Source organism: Equus asinus, chromosome 1, assembly GCF_041296235.1.
Source record: "Equus asinus isolate D_3611 breed Donkey chromosome 1, EquAss-T2T_v2, whole genome shotgun sequence".
NCBI classification, from domain to species: Eukaryota; Metazoa; Chordata; class Mammalia; order Perissodactyla; family Equidae; genus Equus; species Equus asinus.
Window position 1 is genome coordinate 106,869,799 of NC_091790.1, and position 21,082 is coordinate 106,890,880.

The following is a 21,082-nucleotide window of genomic DNA, read 5'->3' on the forward strand; positions in this document are numbered from 1 at the left end:
GATGAGTTAATAATGATGACACACGCACACAAAACCACTGACAGTCGTGGCCAATCCTATTTCCTTGCTTGGAGGTTATATATGGACAGCACAGGGACTCAGGGAGTTTACTCAATGCACCAGTTAACGCTGCTCATAAGCTAAGAGCCCCCTGAGGTAGGCTTATTTATAGCCACAATGTATTGATAGGAGAGAATAATTTTGCAGCACAAGGTCAATATTTTGTAAATAATACTCACTTAAAGCCAGGTCTCTCTGAACTCAGAGTTAGTATGCTCTTATCTGCTATCAGGTGTCTTTCCCTTCAACCACTGTCAGCTGGGGAAAACAAAATAAAACAAAACCTGCACTGCTTCTTTACTAAAGGCATCCTGCAAGGAATCAGTGAGAATTTCCTGAATGATTTCTGGGTGCATCTGTGTTTTCTCCTCTTGTACATGGTGTGATTACAATAATTATTCCCTTTGTTATCAACACAATGGAAATCCTACTTTATTTTGTGAGTGTGTGTTCTAGATTTGTGACAGCTTTTTGGGGGTCTGCCAGTGAAACGGAATGAGTTCCTTGGGCAGAGGAAGCCCGTTGATGGCGCTCTCTGGGTGCACCTTTCTGACACCACAGTGTCTCCCCTACGCTGAATGGGCCCGGAGGACCTCAGAATCAACTGTGGAATCGTCTGGTAGGTTCAGGTGCATTTCTGATTTAGGAGGTAGTTTATGCATTCTTTTTGGCCCAGTAGTTTTCCACCACAGCACGACTGCCACATGGAGTGGTCGGAGACAAACCGGCCCAGCAGTCACACCTCACACCCTACAGTTAGAGCCTCGGCTCCTTGGGCTGGCTCTAACCAGCTGTAACATTTGTTCCTGACCGTGTTACATTGCCTAAGTTACCCAGCTTTGGAATAAAGTGTTCCAATTAAATAATTTCAGGTTTCTAGTGCTTGCAAATTCAGTGATTAACATTCTAATACAGTATTAATAGCAAATGCTGGGGCAGTGCTTCCTGGTAGTGGTCTAAGTACACGTTGACTTATTTTACTCTCAGGAGACCCCTGTGAGATATATACAATTACCTCTGTTTTTACAGATGGGGAAACAAGCAGCGAGGGGTGAATATGTCCCCTTAGTTAGACAGCTGATAAGAAAGAGAGCTGGGATTTGAACCCAGCAGGCCGACTGCAGGAGCTCTGCTCTTTATTCTACATTATTTGCTACTAGAGTAGACACAGGTTACTTTAGTTTCAGTTAAAACAGGAAAATTCTCTCCTTGTTGGGCTAAGAGCTGATGGAGAGAACTGCCTCTTCCGCTGTCCACACCTCCTCTCCTTGCTCCGATGCTGTTCGGATGATTCGAGGGTCTTAGGCCATCTTGCCACAGAATTCTCATGCTGGAAAGACTTTTATACACTGACCTCCACCCACTAATAGTGCTTCTGTGACTAAAGACCATGACCTCTGGTTGGATAAAATAAATACCAGAAGAGCAGGTTGCATCCACAGGTGTGCAATGGAAAAAGTAGGCAAAGATGTACACAATTTCACATAAAAACACCTGTGTCTCAACAGTCTTTATAGAGCTAGAGTCTCAGCACACTTCTCAACTGTAACAGAGGGAAACCTCAAAGCAACAATTCTCAAAATTCCCCAACTATGATTCCTCTTTACCATTTGGAATTCTTTTCCTCAATGACTTCATTTTTTAAGGCTTTCTGTCAGTCAAACAGGCCATAATTAAATAATTTTTGATTTTCTCCTTTGTCTTACAAAAAGTTCTATACAACTGCCATGTAGAAATCCTAAGTAATAGGAGATAACCAGAGATACTAGACCAACATGATACAATTCACCCAACAGGCGAGAAACTCAACATTTTGTTAACCATGAAATCTTCTCTCAGTAAATACATGGTCTCTATCATGTACAGTTATTCTATTTTTGCTTCTTTGCTGTCTTTGCTTTTGTTGAATAATGGCAACCACCTGAAACTTAGTGAGCATCAGGAATTCTGTTAGGCAGTTTACATGCTTTATGTCTAATGCTCTCACTGTACCGCATACGGTATCGTGCTCATCTCACTGATGAGAAGACTAGGTCCCGAAGAGGCTAAGAAATATGCACAAGGTTAAGCATAGAGTAGTGCCTGGGTCCAATTGACTCCAAGTCTGCCTGACTTAAGACCTGCTTTTTATCCATTATGTCAATGGCTCTGCTCTCGGGAGCCTTTAAAAACCCCTGAAGCCCAGAATTCATCACAGGCCAGGCATTGGACTTTAAAAAACCTCCTTCATTAATTCTAACATTCACTCACTGGAGGCCAGCAAGTGACTGAAATATCTCCTGAGCTCCCGCACTACTGTCCCAGATCACATGCACACAGAGCCCATCACATAAGTGAGAATGTGCTGCTGCCAGGAAAATGTTATTACAATTCAACCCATCAATATCCCAAGGAAATGAAAGGTATATAATAAGCTTTATGTGCAAGGATGTTCATTTACTGTAGCATCATTTATAGCAGCCACAAGTTAACCAAATGCCCAATAAGAAACTACAAAATAACCTAAAAGATGTCATGAAACTATATAATACCCAACCTCAAAGAGTGTAGATTATTTAAAGAAATGTAAACTTAATCAGAAAGTGTTGCTGAAAAAATAATATACATAATACGACCCTACACAAATTGTTAGATAATACTTTACCCTGGTTCAAAAATCAAAAAACTCTAAAAATGAATTAAGAGATTTTGCTTCAAGCACTGTCTCTATCTCCCCACTTCTCACAGGTCAGACTTTTGTGTCTTGTGCATCTTCCCAGTTTTTATTTGTGCAAATATGAATGTACACATGTAAATATATATCCCTGCATGTTTATTCTCATTTCCTACTTTCTCACACAGAGGTAGTGAACATTATATTTTATTCTGCATTTCTATTTTCTCTTAGACATCCTAGAGCTCTTTTTATGTCAGTGTAGAGGGACACTTAGACGACTGCATGAGATTTCACTGGTCAATGTGCAGCACCTTATGCAATCAGTTCCCTGTGATACACCATTGGCTCATTTCCAATCTTTGGTCTTAGAAGAAATGCTGAAATTGTGATAGCATTTTCTGTTATATTGAATGTGTGTGATGGTTATTTTGATAGGTATTGCCAACAAATCTATGATAGAGAGAGCACCATTTGATACTTCTAACACAGGGTTAGTGAATGCCAAGCATGTGCCTCAGGACTTTCTAATCGGACGGGTGAAAAATAGTCTCTCAATGCAGTTGTAATATGCTTTTCTCTTACTATGGTGAGGAGAAGCTTCTTTTCATATATTGAAAGTCTATATTTATTTTTCTGTGGACTATTTGTTCATGTCTTTGATCATTATTTTCTATTGAGTAATAACACTCAATAGGTATGACACATTTATATTTGACTGTATATCTACAATAATAGGCATAAAACAACATGTTCAATGTATGTTAGGAGGATGAAAAAATGATAAGAGATTCTGTGTTTTGCTATTTTCTTTAACTAATATTTTTAAAGTCATTGTTATTATACAAAAGTTAAAACAATGTCTTATTCAAAATTGGGAAAAATTTCTTGTTTCTTCCTGACAATGAGCTTCAGTTTCTGTGAAATGCATTCTTTTGGAAACCAAGAGTGGTTCTCCTTTGGAAACAAAATAAGACCCACGAGATCCAAGAAAGATTAAATTTAACTGGATCTTCTCCTTGAGTTTCATGAATTTGGTCAGAATTCTCTAGGTCAAATTCCTGGCCCTCTCCTTAGAGGCCTGGAACTATATCTACCTTGAGAAAGAGTAGAACCAAAGAGGGGAAACTTGCAAATCACTGAAAGCTTTGTGGAGCTGACTTCACTGCCAGGCACTACTTGGTAGTGTCTCCTGTGGTTTCCAACTTCTGAGCAGCTTCCTTCCGCACTGGGCCTGGGCTGCCCTGAACTAGGCGGTACAGAGAGGGAGAGCACAGGTGGTGGAGGGGACAGCCTGGGTAGCAGGAAGGTGCAGCTGTGGCTGCTGGTGTGTTATTTTCTCAGGTTTCTTCTGTTTACATGCTCTGTCCAATGTGGTTGATTCATGTAAAATGCTCAAACTCTACGGACCACTACTGTTTGGGGCTGTGCAAGCAGTGGCTAGGGTGTCATAAGATAAATTAAGAGCAGTTAAACCACAACCAACCTTGCTCATTTTCAAAAGACCACAGCCAATGGGAGGAAAATATCTATCTACACACATACATGCTTGCTGTCAAACACACTCTTAGGCTGTGGGTAGAGGTTTCCTTGCATTGTACATACAAGGTTTGCTCCAATAAGCTGCAATGTGAGTTGGGAGTCTGATGCTCAGGACAGCTCAGATGCTGCATCTCAGTCCACTCTCATGACCCTGTTCTGAAGGAAAGAGCAAACAGGACTTCTTGGAGCACCAAGATCATCCTGACATTCCACCAAGTACCTGAGCTTTTCCATGGTATTTCATTTACTGAGGCTAGTACCTTTGGTTTCATTTTCTCAGTGTAGACAGAATGGCACAGAACTGTGCCCATGAACCTGGCAGCATGGATGGACTGTAGATGTGGGCAACAGTGATGTGCTTTGTCCCTCGCAAGAACACAGACACACAGAGGCCCTGAGTTCAACTGGATAATTGAATGTTATATACGGGATCTTGTAAGTCCCTCCAAAGTGAGTCAGAGTCAACCTGAGCAAGGCTTAAGAGAGAGCATTAACATCAGATAAAAGTGTCATTATGTCACTTAGAAGAAGGTTCCTCAGCAATGTGAGCATAAAGAGCAAATGTTCCCATCCCCACCCACCCATGCAAGGTAGAGAGTGGGTGCCCAAGCCCACCGACTCAATCTGCACAGTAAGAGGGGAAAGTAGAGCTCTGTTGTAGAGATCAACGCTTTGGGCTTTCACATTCTGATCTCATAGAACATTGAAATCTTATACTTCACTTCTCTTGGTCTGTGCTCTGAGAGCCAACTTCTGGATGAGACTCGGCTTCATCTGAGGATGGGCTGCCTCATCTGAGTGAGCCCAGCATGTCTGGAAGAGAGCTCTTTCTCAGGTTAAATTAACACACTGACGTCTGACTTAGGCATCGTCTGTGGGCTTGACGTTGTGCGACTCCACACCTGAGACAGGACATTCTCACTGTGATAAGATCATTGAGTTCCTGAGGTTTCAGTCCCACGGCAGACCCTGGAGCATCTCCTGGCCCCATTCTCCTTCATAAGCAGCTCTTCTGTTTAGGACCCAGAATCTCAGCGAGCCTCCTAGTTGTATTTCTCTCATTTGGACCATTCTTAGACAAACACAGAAGCAGTTGACTTGATTGGCACAAATGGCCATTTTCCACCCAAATCAGCACCATACCCACTACACAGAACAGAGTTTTCCTGGAATAAACAATGAAAGAAAACCAATAAACATATTGCCTTCCTATGAAGCATTGAGGGAAATATTCATGTTTAAAAAGATAGTTCAACATATAATTTAGTGCATTTTAATTCAAATTAGCTAAACATAAAGGGAAAATGATGGCAACGATTTCACAGTGTATGTTCAAAATTGGGGTACTCAGACTAAGTCAGAACCATACCTTAGGAGAAAGACAACATCTCATGACAAAAGTAATAGAAAACATCTGGTGATATTTTATATGTGTGCACAATCCCTACCAGTCTCCCTTTTGTAATTGCAACACTTTTGGCAAAATACACAATGCAAATATGAAAAATAAAAGTAATATTTTTGATATGTTGAATTTTATTATTTTCAAATTGTACAAACAGCACATGTGCATGAGTTAAAAATAAAAAGAGAAATGCATGCTGTCAAAAAAGAAATACAGAAGAAATCTGAGACACGAAGTAAAAGAATTCCATTCCGTGAATCAAAATAAAAAGATACTTTGCTTATTATCACAGTGTTACTCCAATACATCGAGAAGTCGTTTGATTAGGAATGCAGCACAATGCATTTCCCCAACTCTTCATTAAAAGATCAGACTTGGTCTCACTGAATACAAGATGGGTCATTCCTTTATCTTACCAGCCACAGGCAGGCTACAAAATGGGTGTGGATGTGGGACAGTGTCTGTGAGGCAATAGGATGAATAAATTCTTTATTAGCCGTTCAGTGAAGTCAGCAGTGGGTGTTAGCATTTCAGCCTGCAGTAGGGAGACCCCATCTCTAGTCCTTTTTTTCCTCCAGTGACTTTCAATAAGGATTCTTCACACTAGAAAAGAGACAACACAAAACTATTTGAGATTCAGTGTAAAGGTCAAATGCTACATTGCCTTATGAATTCATAACAACGTCTGTGTCCTGAAGATGAGCTGTGTCACAGAGACTTGAAGGCCCCTGGGTGTGGTCACACAAGAATTTATTTAAGGCATTTTAGGAAATAATCTACTATTCACATGCCCACGTCGTTGCTTCACGTCCAACCACTGCTGTGGAAAGAAGGGGCCGCAGCGTGTCGGGTGTTTCTGCTGCGGGCACAGGGCCTCCACCCACCATGACTCCGGCCGCCTCTGCTTCTCCACGACTCTGAGTCCACCCACGACCTCTCTCTTCTGTGACTAAACCATTAGGCAGAGTCGCTGCTGCTACAGTTGACTTCAGTTCATTTGCTTGTGTCTCTGAGGATGAACTATTTCCTGTGATGACCTGAAGGGATTCACCCACGTGACCACCTTGAGGCCCAGCACGAACTGCTGCTCTGACGATCACATCCTGCATCTCTGAGGCTCCAGAGCACTTGAGAGACATCCCAGTGCAGGGCTGGAGCAGACCCTGCATCCACACTGGGCGGGCCTGTGTCTCAGCTCTGTCACTTTCTTGCTATGTGACCTTGGACAAGTTGCTCGCCCACTCTAGTCTCACTTGCCTCAGGTATAAATGGAGACAATAACAGGACCACATTTCATAGGACTGCAACCCCACAGCTCACTAGGTTAGGGTTTCTGGATAAAACATGTCTGACACAGAGACATTCTGGCTAAGTCAACAATAACGAACTCATGCCCATTCCTTAGACATTTGGGACTCTGAGGTATTTTTCATGCTTCACAAATTTATATGTGTGCAGAAAATGTTAAGAAATATGACATTGCTAAAATGTGAATGATAAATTAATGTAAATACAACAAATCTGGCTATTCACTCACACTCATATTCTTTGAATTTTACTTGGAATCTACTCAAAGAAATTCTCCATAAAACTACTTTGTTATTACAGTTTCCTTTTCAAAGACTTACGTTTACAAAAATAGTGCTCATAGTTCTAAAAGTGAGTGTTCACTGTCCAGCTTTTCTTTAGCTTCTTCAGAGCCTACATGGTAGGCAAGGGGAAGTAGAAAAATTACCACATTGCATTAAAGTAAGAAACAATTTCTTCAAAATTAGAGCATGTGTGCATAACATTTTAAATGAAAGATGCATATATTTAATCTTCAAGTGATTCAGGTTAACAAAACTACAACTGTACCATAAAGTTTTACTTTATTCCTTGTAGGATGAAAGCCTTTAAAATAGGATCGATCACACCCACTAATCTGTCAAAATGGATTCACTTATATAATTGTAAAAATATTCCCATAGACCAAGAATTACTATCCATTGCTATTCCTACTGAAAAGCTTGCAGCTCTTTCTCAAGTCCAGATAACTTTGAGTATTGGTACAAATAATTTGATCTATGTATTTTCCCAATCGCTGTTCTCAATGACTGAGAGAGCTATGAGGGCTTTCTAACTCCAAGAGCAATGCCTGATGGTCACTCTCGTGCACTGTTGTCATAAACTGCTGTTACTACCATTGAGGGCCAATTACTCGTGAGGCTTATATTTGTTTGTGCATTTGGTCCAGTCATTCCAATCTGAAATTACTTCCTTAGGATATACCCCTGAGGAAATAGCACTAGTTTTCCTTTATTCAGATTTCCCCTCTAACAACTAGAGAAAACATCTAAGTGTGTGAGTGTAGAAGAAAAGTTAGTTATTTTATTTCCATGAATATCTTACATTCACTTAAAAATATATTTCTGGTTTATAACAACATGGAAACTGCATATGCTATATAGTAAAAAGTAATAAAATTTATAGTAATGAAAGTAGGTACTGTGAGATCATATTTGACAAAAATAAAAAACTAAATAAAAAGGTGCAAATCACAAAGACTAGAAGAAAATAGCCAGGAGACTTACATACATTTCTAGATGTTCCAAAATTTCTACAACAAAAATAAATTGATCTTTTAATCTTTAAAAGAGGATATAAATAATATGGGCCATGTGACCACAGTCATGTGAATTACAAACACACTAGAAGGAAAAAGCTAAACCGTCACACTGATGTTCCTGAGGAATTTGGCGGACAGGTGATTTTTATTTTTGTCTTTCCACATTTTTTTTTTTTTAAAGATTTTATTTTTTTCCTTTTTCTCCCCAAAGCCCCCCGGTACATAGTTGTATATTCTTTGTTGTGAGTCCTTCTAGTTGTGGCATGTGGGACGCTGCCTCAGCGTGGCCTGATGAGCAGTGCCATGTCCGTGCCCAGGATTCAAACCAACGAAACACTGGGCCGCCTGCAGCGGAGCGCGCGAACTTAACCACTCGGCCACGGGGCCAGCCCCTGTCTTTCCACATTTTTATAAAAAGTTTGCTTTAGTCTCACAATCAGGGAAGGGAATAAAAAGAAGCAGCAAGAAGACCGAGGCAGCAGGTCAGGGATGTGACCTCCTCACCCTCAGAAGCAGCCTGCCTCCCATGCTTTCCTTTTGTCAGACAACACACTTCAAGAGGGACGTGTTTTCTTATGAGAACGTCTACCTGAACTGTAGCCAAGAACAAACCTGGTACAAGAGAAAGAATGGCCGAGGATCCTAAGAAAATATTGTGTCCCACATCACAACCTCATCAGCGTCACATAGTTCAGGATATCTTCGTGGTGAAATAAAGAGAGAAAGATACAGGAGTTGAAAGGCTTCACATCCCAGCCTATTCAACTGCTGTAAATCATAGAGACTCTGGGGTGTTTAACTGCCTTCTCGCTTTGAAAGGAGTCTGAGGAAGATGGTCAGGCCAAGTCTTCCTATTTCTGGGCTCACTTGCCACCTATCAGGCTAACTGCCTTGGACGCTCAATGAGCTGACATGTCTTCGAATTACTTGTGAGTCCTAAATAAGGCAAAACTTTTAATTAAAACTTAATAATATGTATGCTTTACATAACATAAACATGAATGCTAGCAAGGCCTTCTGGCTCTGGGCAAGTGAGGAGGTCACTAAAGTCTCTTCTTGAAAAGCAATTATAGCTGGACTAGATGAGCAAAACTAAGCATTTCAGCACTCAGGAAATGACTAAAGGCATACAACCATCTGAGAAATGTTTATGCTTGAAAAACTGCAGAATTCAGGCAACAACACAGGTGTTCTTGCCTAGAGCTTCTCACATTCCTTCCCCAGCTCCTAATACCCAGCTCAATGGGCACGGAGATTCTTTCAGGGTAGGGTAGGTCATGAGGCCTGTCAACAAATTACACAGTTGAAAGGAGCTCACTTAATTTGGGGGGGAATGAGGCGATGTTGAGCTGACAAAATCAGTGGTTTGCAAGTTTGAAGCTGTGGTCATGGCTGCAGTAAGCATAAGCTTGTCTGAAGCTTTGTGCATCATTAGCGAAGACCCAAAATGAGCCCGAGCTAGCCAAAGACTCCTGGGCAACCCCGAGGCTGCGAGCATTTGCAGAGGAGACATGAAAGGACTCAGCAAAACGTACAAGCTGGGGAAGACTCAAAATGGCCAGAAATTTGAATGCGCTCCCCAATACATACACATATCCACCTGGCAGAGGATGGGAGTCTTCATCAAGGTGCTTGAGCACAATTTCTGTCCAATCACTGGCTACCATTAAGCTACGTAGACACGGGTGATCCCTAGGGAATTAGGAAAAATAAGAGAATTAAAAATTAAAAAAAGAAAAACACTCACTAGCGACATCAGCTGCTACATCTCACAGGGGACATAATTTCACACATCATAGGAAACCTGCTGAAAACCGAGGAATGCATGAAAACACAATACTTCAAAATTTATAAGATGTCACAAAAGCAATACTTTAGTAGAAATCTATGGCTTTAAATGCCTGTATCAGAAAAGAAAAACAGTCTAAATAAATAGCAAAAAAAAAGACCAAGCTAAACCTAGCCCAAGCAGAATAAAGGAAATAATAATGATAGGAATGGAAATAATTGAAATGGAAAACATAAAAGAAGAGAGAAAAATTGATGAAAACAGAAAAGAAGCGATAAAAATCAATGAAAACAAAAGTCAGTTCTTTGAAAATATCAACAAATTTGACAAACCTTAAGCTAGAATTATCTATTAGATAAGGAGTAGACACAAATTACCAAATCAAGAGGAAAAAGGAAGAACATCAATACCAATCCTACAGAAATTAAAAAGGATTGTAAAGGAATAGTATAAAAATTTATATGAAGAAACCAGATAATTTAGAAGAAATGGATGAATTCCTAGAAAGACACAAATTAAGAAATTTGACTCAATAATAAATAAATGATCTGAATAGACCTATAAATAATAAGTAAATTAAATTAGTAATTGAAAATCTTCCCACAAAGGAAATCCCTGGCGCAGATGGTTTCCTTGGAGAAACTATCAAACATTTAAAGAAAGAATAATATTGATCCTTCACAAAAAGTATTCATTCAGAGCACAGAGGAGTTGGGAACACTTCCCATTGTGTTCTGTGAGGCCAGCACTACCCTGATATCAAAGCCAAAGACATAATACGAAATCCTCACCAGTAGGTACAAAAATCATGAGCATAGGTAGAAAATCCTCAAGAAAATCTTAGCAAAATGAATCCAGAAACATACATAATGGATTATAAACATGACCAAGTGGGATTTATCCTAGACATAAAGTTTATTTACCACTCAAAAATCAATTAAAATCACACACCATATTAACTGAAAATAGGACAAAAACCACATGATCATCTCAATTGATGCATACAAAGCATTTGAAAAATCTGATGTCCATTCATGATCAAAACTCTCCACACACTAGGAATAAAGTGTAACTTGCACAACCTGATAAAGGGCATCTGTGAAAACCCACAGCTACCATCACACTTCATGGTACAAGACTGAATTCTTTTCCCCAAAGACCAGGAACAAGACAAAGACGTCTTCTCTTGCCACTTCTATTCAACATTGTATTGGAGGTTCTAGACAGTGTAACAATGGAAAAACAAAATTAAAGATATCCAGAAAAGGAATGAGTAAAACATTCTTTATCCACAGACGACATGATTCCATATGCAACAAAACTCCATGGAATCCTTACACAAATAAAACCAAAACATGAATTAAAATTGGTTCAGCAAAGTTACTAGATACAAATATTCAATATACAAAATCTCAATTGTATTTCTACATATGAGCAATGAACCATTTGAAAGTGGAAGTAAAAGAACAATTACATTCATAATAGGGCCAAAAAGAATAAAATACTTAGGAATTAATTTAACAAAAGAAAACTTGTAGCCTGAAAACTATAAATCATGCCAGGAAAAATTAAAGAACGTCTAAATAAATGCAGAGAGAATCTTTGTTCGTGGATTAGAAGATCTGGTCCTATCATTGCAGCAATTCTTCCCAAATTAATCCATAAGTTTAATGCAGCAGGCTTTAGGGGAAAAATTAATAATCTCATCCTGAACTTTACATGAAAACACAAATGACCTTGAATAGCCAAAATAATATTGACAATAAACAAAGTTGGAGGACACTTCCATCACCCTACAAGAATAGTGTGGGGAACTGAGCCCCTAAAATGTGACTTCGATGTTGACACTGATGATGCCACACACGCAACGGGTCTGACAAAGTTCATTACTTAAAAAATTGAGGGCTCTGGGGACAGCAGGGCAGGCCTTTCAAGCAAGGCCTTACAGAACTCGATTTCAAAGTTACGTAAAAATAAAATTACGGTCGTCAAGTCAGTGTGGTCCTGGGGCAAGGAGAGCACACAGGTCAATGGAGAGAACTGACAGTCCAGAAATAAATGCTTATATTTATGGTCAATTGCTTTTTGAGAAACTTGCTGAGTTAATTCAAGAGGGAAAGGACAGTCTTTTCAACAAGTGGCACTGCCTCAAAAGAAGCAATTTAGTCCCTTACCTCCATATGCAAAAGTTAATTCAAAATAGCCAGGAGGGGGTGCTAGAAGGTAGTGTAAGTAACTAAATGTAATCAAAATACTGTACTTTGTAAGCAGTAAGCAGGGAATTGAAAACAAATAGGAAGTATAACATCACATTTTGCATTCAAATGCAAGGGTCCAAGGAGGACAGAAATTAATCCCTGAATCACAAACCACCAACCAGGTTACTTAGGGCACAGGCTCTGGAGACTGACAGACTTGGTTCAAATTCTTGCTGTGCTCTTTATTAGCTAGACAACCATGAGTTATGTTACTTAACCACGCTAAGCGTCTGTTTCATCTGCAAAATGTCAATTAGTAGCACCTGCTTTATGCTTTCAAGGAAGGAATAAATTTGCACAATGTTCAACATTCAATAATTTATCATTTCATGGATAAGTGATTTCTGTCATGACTTTAAAAAAATAACTTTTGCAAACAGTGATCAACTCAACTCATATGTGCTAGAACAAATTTCTACTGCCTTTTGAGGTCCACCACTGTTAATTGAATGAATGCATTTCACGAATGACCTCTATTCTTTATTTACCTGCATGTGAGAGTTATTCTTGAGTTTCTGCAATCTTTCTGAAATTTCCTTCATGTTCCTTACACTTCTAGTTTAAAAAGAAATTCTATATATATATATATGTATACTGAATTCTATATATATTGAATGGATGGTGGCAAGGGGATTGGGAATTTCTTAGACTTGGTTTGAATCCAGGCTCCATTAGTTACTTTTTAAAAAATATTTTTAGGGGCTGGCCCCGTGGCCTAGTGGTTAAGTTCGCACGCTCCGCCTCAGGCGGCCCAGTGTTTCATTGGTTCGAATCCTGGGCGCGGACATGACACTGCTCATCAAACCACGCTGAGGCAGCGTCCCACATACCACAACTAGAAGGACCCACAACGAAGAATATACAACTGTGTACCGGGGGGGGGGGGGGCTTTGGGGAGAAAAAGGAAAAAATAAAATCTTTAAAAAACAAAAATAAAATAAAATAAAATAAAAAAATATATATATTTTTAATTGTGGTCTAAATAGTTGATAACACTGTGAAAATTCAGTTGTACATTAGTATTTGTCAAACAGCATATAAATGTGCCCCTGTACCTCTTGTGCCCACCCTCCCCCTCCTTCCCCCTGGTAACCACTAAATTATTCTCTTTGCCCGTGTGTTTGTTTATCTTCCATGTATGAGTGAAATCTTTCTTTGGTTTATTTCGCTTAACATGACGTCCTCAAGGTCCATGCGTGTGGTTGTGAATGGGACGGTTATGTATTTTTTTTACAGCTGAGTAGTATTCTAGTGTATGTACATATACCACATCTTCTTTATCCCAGCATCAGTCAATGGTCACTTGGGTTGCTGCCATGTCTTGGTTATTGTGAATAATGCTGCAATGAACATAGGGGTGCATAAATCTCTTTGGATTGTTGATTTCAAGTTCTTTGGATAGATACCCAGTAGCAGGATATCTGGGTCATATGGTAATTCTATTTTTAATTTTCTGAGAACTCTCCATACTGTTTCCCAAGGTGGCTCCACCAGTTTGCATTCCCACCAGCAGCTTGTTCTTACCAGCATTTATTCTTTTCTGTCTTATTGCTTATAGCCATTCTTATGGGCCTAAGATGATATCTAAGTGTAGTTTTGACTTGCATCTCCCTAATGATTAGTGATCTTGAGCATCTTTTCATGTGCCTATTGGCCATCTGTATTTCTTCTTTAGAAAAATGTCTGTTCATATTCTCTGCCCACTTTTTGATTGGGTTGTTTATTTTTTTGTTGCTCAGTTGTGTGAGTTCTTTATATATTACGGAGATTAACCCCTTATCAGATACATGATTTGCAGATATTTTCTCCCAGTTGGTGGATTGTTTTTTCATTTCTATCTTGATTTTCTTTGCATTCCAGAAGCTCTTTAGTCTGATGAAGTCCCACTTGCTTATTTTTTCTTTTGTTTCCCTTGTCTGGGTGGATATTGTATTTATAAAGATCCTTTTAAGGCTGATGTCAAAGAGTGTACTGCATATATTTTCTTCCAGAAGTTTTATGGTTTCAGCTTTTACCTTCAAGTCTTTGATTCATTTTGAGTCTATTTTTGCATACGGAGAAAGATAGCGATCTACTTTCATTCTTTTGCATGTAGCTGTCCAGTTTTCCCAGCCCCATTTACTAAAGAGGCTTTCCTTTCTCCATTGTATATTCTTGGTTTCTTTGTCAAAGATTAGCAGTCTGTAGATGTGTGGTTTTATTTCTGGGCTTCCAATTCTGTTCTGTTGATCTGTGTGCCTGTTTTTATACCCATAGCATGCTGTTTTGATTACTATAGTTTTGTAGTATGTTTCGAAGTCAGGGATTGCGATGCCACCAGCCTTGTTCTTGTTTCTCAGGATTACTTTGGCTATTCGGGGTCTTTTGTTGCCCCATATAAGTTTTAAGATTCTTTGTTCTATTTCTGTGAAGAATGTCATTGGGATTCTGACTGGGATTACATTGAAACTGTATGTTACTTTAGATTGTGTGGACATTTTAGCTGTTTATTCTTCCAATCCATGTACGTGGAGTATCTTTGCATTTGTTTATGCAATTATTGATTTCTTTCAGTAATGTCTTATAGTTTTCCTTATATAGGTCTTTCACCTCTTTGGTTAAATTTATTCCTAGATATTTTGTTCTTTCTGTTGCAATTGTAAATGGGGTTGTATTCTTGAGTTCTTGTTCTGTTAGTTCGTTATTAAGGTACAGAAATGTCACTTATTTTTGTACATTGAATTTGTATCCTGCCACTTTGCTGTAGTTGTCGATTCTTTCTAATAGTGGTCTGATGGATTCTTTAGGGTTTTCTATATATAAAATCATGTCGTCTGTATAGTGTGAGAAGTTCACTTATTCAGTGCCTATTTGGATTCCTTTTATCTCTTTTTCTTGCCTAATTGACTGGCCAAAACCTCCAATACTATGTTGTATAAGAGTGGTGAGTGTGTGCACCCTTGTCTTGTTCCTGTTCTCAGTGGCATCGCTTTCAGTTTGTCCCCATTGAATATGATGTTGGCAGTGGGTTTGTCATATATGGACTTTATTATGTTGAGGTATTTTCCTTCTATACCCATTTTATTGAGTGTTTTTAGCATGAACAGACATTAGATCTTGTCAAATGCTGTCTCTGCAACTATGGAACTATCACGTGGTTTTTGGTCCTCCTTTTGTTAATACAGTGTATCACATTGACTGATTTGTGTATGCTGAACAATCCTGGTGTCCCTGTTATGAATCCCACTTGATCATGGTGTATGATCTTTTTAATGTATTGCTATATTTAGGTTGCCAATATTTTGTTAGGGATTTTTGTATCTATGTTCATCAGCGATATTGACGTGATTTTCCTTCTTTGTGTTGTTTTTGTCTGGTTTTGGGATCATGGTACTGTTGGCCTCGTAGAATGTATTAGGAATATTTCCATCTTCCTCAATTTTTTGGAATAGTTTGAGAAGAAGAGGTAATAAATTATCTTTGAATGTTTGGTAGAATTCTCCCAAGAAGCCAACTGGTCCTGGACTTTAATTTTGTGGAGGTTTTTGTTTACCGTTTTAATCCCTTTACTTTTGATTGGTCTATTCAGAGTCTCTATTTCTTCTTGATTCCATTTTGGGAGGTTGTAAGAGTCTAATGATTCATACATTTCTTCTAGATTGTCCAATTTGTGCGACCTAGGAGCAGACCTTGGAGCAGAGAGCAGCATATCTGTGGCTGGGCAAACAAGCTCCCAGGTGTCTCAAATGACCACAGTACCACTGTGGTCCCAGAGCAGGGGATGAGAGTCAGCAGGATGATGGGAGCAGACAGCAGCAGCCCTGAACACCTGTATGATCACTCTCTTGACAGGTGGGGGAGTCCACAGACCCACAGCAGTGCCAGGGAGTGACTCTGACTCAGACTTACTGGGGAGGCTTCACCCACACAGTACAACAGCTGCTACAACTTGGAAACAGACCACAGCGGAGCTGTGAGTACAGGTAAACAAGCTCCCTGCTGCCCTCTGAAGGGAGGAGCTCATCTGGAAAGGACTGTGGGAGCAAGCGGCAGCAGACCAGAGCCCCTGTGTAATTGTTTTCTGGTTTGTTTGGCAGTACCACAGGACTGCTGTGATCCCAAGGAGTGGCTCCAACTTGAATAGGCACAGCTGATGGGGAGCCTGGTGGGCTCAGACTACACAGCTCCTACCCCCTCCCCCAAGTGGCAGCAGGGGGAAACTGTGACCAAATACTATCTCTATGCAGAGATACAAATCCATACCATCAAGCAGTATGTAAAAATATTTTAAACCTCCAGACCAGGAGGAAAAGGCTAAGTACCCAGAAATCATTCCTGAAGACCCTAGAATTTATAATCTAATTGACAGAGAATTCAAAGTAGCTATCATAAAAAAACTCATGAGTTAAAAGAAAATACAGATACACAATTCAATGAAATCAGGAACAAATTTTATGACCAGAGTGAACTCTTCATGAAAGAGATTGAAAGTATGAAGAAGAACCCATCACAAGTGTTGGAGATGAAAAACATCAATGGGCGAGATAAAGAAAAATCTGAACTCTTTGAACAATAGGACTGATATTATGGAGGCAATCTTGAGGACAGAAATATAGAAATGCTTTAGATGGAGGTGGAGAGAGAAGTAAGGCTAAAAAGCAATGAAGAAATTCTCCAAAAATATCTGACTCAACTAGGACAAGCAACATAAGGATTATAGGTATTTCCTAGGGAGAATAGGACAATGGAGCAGAAAGCTTATTAAAAGGAATAATAGCTGAGAACTTCCCAAACCTATGCAAGGCACTGGAAATATACGTGACAGAAGCCAAGAGATCTCCAAACTGTATCAATATAAAAAGACCTTCTCAAAGGTATATAGTAGTAAACTTGGCAAGAGTCAATGACAAGGAAAAAATATTAAGAGCAGCAAGGAAGAAGAAAATAACTTACAAAGAAACCCCTATCAGGCTTTCAGCAGATTTCTCAGTAGAAACCTTGCAGGATAAGAGAGAGTGGAATGATATACATATACAAAATTCTGAAAGAAAAAAACTTTCAGTGAAGAATACTCTATCCAGCAAAAATAACCTTCAGATGTGATGGAGAAATAAAAGCTTTCCCAGATAAACAAAAGCTAAGACCACAATACCCTCCTACAAGATGTCCTCAGAAGGTCCTCATATCAGAAAAAAAAAAAGAAAGGAGTTACAAAACCATGAGCAAGGACATAAATAGATAGACAAAATCAGAAAATTGCAACCCTCCTTCAGAACAGTTTAGCAAACACTTAATTATAATGTTAAAGATAAAGGGAAGGACAACACCAAAAATAAATAGAATATTGTCATTTTGACCAGAAACTCACAACAAAAGATGGAACAAGATGTGACAATAACAACTTAGAAGAGTAAGAGGAATGGAGTGGAATTGGGTTAGTTTAAAGGATTAAGAGGCGATCAGAAAATGGACTATCTCTTCTACAAGGTTTTTTATACAAACCTCATGGTAATCACTAAACAAACTATCAGAACAGAGACACAAATCACAAATAAGGAGAAAACTAAGAAAACAAGCATAGAAAACTACCTGACCAAATTGGTAGTTCAAAATACACAGGAAGAGAAACAAAGTAAATGCAAGAGAACCAGAAAACAAGAATTAAAATGGAGCATTAAGCCCTCATATATCAATAATCACTCTAAATATAAATGGATTGAATTCTTGAATCAAAAGACACAGAGTGGCAGGATGAATTCAAAAACAAGACCCAACAATATGCTGCCTCCAGGAAACACATCTCAGCTCCAAAGACATGCACAGGCTCAGAGTGAAGGGATGAAAGGCGATACTCCAAGCTAATGGTGAACAAAAGAAAGCAGGTATTGCCATACTTACATCAGACAAAGTAGCCATCAAGATGGAAAAAAGAAACTGGGCAGTATATAATGATAAAGGGGACACTCTCCCCTAGAAGAGATAACACTCATAAATATTTATGCACCCAACACAGGAGCACCAAAGTACATAAAACTATTAAGAACCAGAAGATGAGGGGCCGGTCCTGTGGCCGAGTGGTTAAGTTCACATGCTCTGCTTTGGTGGCTCAAGGTTTTGCTGCTTTGGATCTTGGGTGGGGACATGGCACCACTCATCAGGCCGTGCTGAGGTGGTGTGCCACATGTCACAACTAGAAGGATCCACAACTAAAATATATACAACTATGTACTGGGGGGATTTGGGTAGAAAAAGCAGGAAAAAAAGAACAATAAAATGAGATATTAACAACACAGTAATAGTAGGGGACCTCAACACCCCACTTACACCAATGGGTAGATCATCCAGACTGAAAGTCAACAAGGAAATTTTGGATTTAAAGGAAAAACTAGATCAAATGAACTTGATAGATACGTAGAGAACACTCCATCCAAAAAGAGCAGACTATACATTCTTCTCAAATGCACATGGAACATTGTCAAGGATAGGTAAATCTCAATAAATTTAAGAAGATAGAAATAATATCAAGCATCTTTTCTGACAATAATGCTATGAAACTAGAAATCAACTAAATGATAAAAGCTGAGAAAAGGACAAAAATGTGGAGACTAAACAACATGCTATGAATGATGAATGGACCATTGAAGAAGATAAAGGAGAACCCAAAAAATATCTAGAGATAAATGAAAATGAAAACACACCATACCAACTCATATGGGATGCAGCAAAAGAGATCCTAAGAGGGAAATTCATAGCAATACAGGCCCAGTTTAACAAGCAAGAAAAATCTCAAACAAGCAATCTCAATCTACACGTAACAGAATCAGAAAAAGAATAATAAACAAAGCCCAAAGTCAGTAGGAGGGAAATAATAAAAATTAGAGCACAAAGAAATGAAATCGAAACAAAAAGGACAGTAGAAAGGATCAATGAAACAAAGAGCTGGTTCTTTGAGAAGATAAACAAAATCGACAAACCTTAGCCAGAATCACTAAGAAAAAATGAAAGAAGGCTCAAATAAACAAAATTAGAAGTGAAAGAGGCGAAAGCATAATGGATATCACAGAAACACAAAAGACTGTTTGAGAATTCCATGCCTTTTTATATATTATGTCTTTAACATGCTTGAATGGGTGTTGATCTTTTGAGGCTCACATTGTCCTCTCTGCGGCCAGTGAGAGACTCTGCAAGTTGGCTTCTGTGTCCTGTGACATGACCTTAGTCATCTCTCATGGCTTCTTTGCTTTCAGAAGAGATGAGATGTAATGGACCTTGTCCATCTCCTTCCCAGTCCTGAATTCAGCCATTTCTCAACTGAGTCTTTTAGTGAGAAATGGTATTTGATACCACAGTACAGATGCTGGGAGAGCTCATTACTGCTGGATGATTATTGCTCTCTAGTTTTCTCAGCGTATAGCTAAAAAAGTAAGCAATTTTTAGAAAAAATTTCTAACAGTATCAACATAAATTTTAAAAATATAGATATAAACAAAATTATAATTACTACAAACAAAACTAGATCCAGAGGATGTAATTTAAGATATTTTTCTTTATCTTCTCTTTCTCTTTCTTTCTTTCTCTCTCTCCCCCACCCCCACCATTATGTACCATGAATATATTCTGGTGTCGATAGTGCCCTCTTTTCATTTCTGTAGCTTTACAGTCATTTTTACATTCTGTGGAGTACTTTTCTTTTACTACTTTTTAAATAATTTTCTTTCCACTCTAGTGTGATGGCATTTTCTCCTTTCTTAGCTTTAAACCACAATTCTGTCCAGCAGGCATGTGCTGGGACTCTGTGGCACTGAGCTGCTTCCTGCATAGTGACCTGGAATGTTCTCTTGCAGAGCTGCTGCTGCGACACCTCATGTCTCTGCACGTGTGGTCCCCAAGGCAGAAGGAAGAGCAGCCCGAGTCCCCTCCCTTCCTCCTTTCCCAGCTGTCTGTCAGGACGGCAGAAATGAACCACCTGAGAGAGAGGCCAGAACAATGATGGAGGGGGCATTTTTCTACATTCTACTATGAATAGTGTAACCATGCATCCAAAGACATTATAAAAGTAGGGGGTGAAAATATGTGTACTCACCACTTCAATAGTCCCATGATTTCACTATCCTTGTTTAATCAACTCTCTACCCATCTAAGAACACAAGTTAATTGCAGATACGGCGACACTTCCTGAGGGAAGGGGTACTAATTAAACAAAGGATGACTAAGGAAATCTGAACTGGAGATAAACAACAAGCAATTTTTTAGCTTACGTGTGTCCCAAATATGACCTACCATCCTTTTTTTTTCTTCACTAAATCTGGTAACGCTATGTGAGGTGGCCTTTTTACTTGAGGATGAACAGAAATGACCTAACAAATTGACTTGACAGACACACACAAACGCACACACACAGAGACATATACCCACACACATGCATTTGACTTTCAGGAGAGTCAAATGTAGAACAACAAAACGGACCCTAATTTCTTTTACTAAAGCGGATTCAGTGCTTGTCAGCTTTGCTGTGGGTTCCTCACAGTTTACTGACAGATGTGAAAGGAAGGTGGTTCAGGGCCAGAATACAGAAGCTGCATCACAGGACAAGCCCATGGCAGCAGTGTGAACACTGAACCCTGAGCTGCAGGGAAGTCCCCTGACTCAGGACCGCTCCCTGCACCAGGGAACATGGAGCTGCATCCATGGCTCTCCTGCCCCCTCCATTGGCTCAGGCTGTCCCTCCCTCTGCTCTGGGCTCTCAGGGCTCCTGGTTCCTCCTCTTCTGCAGAGGGCCTGCTCTCAG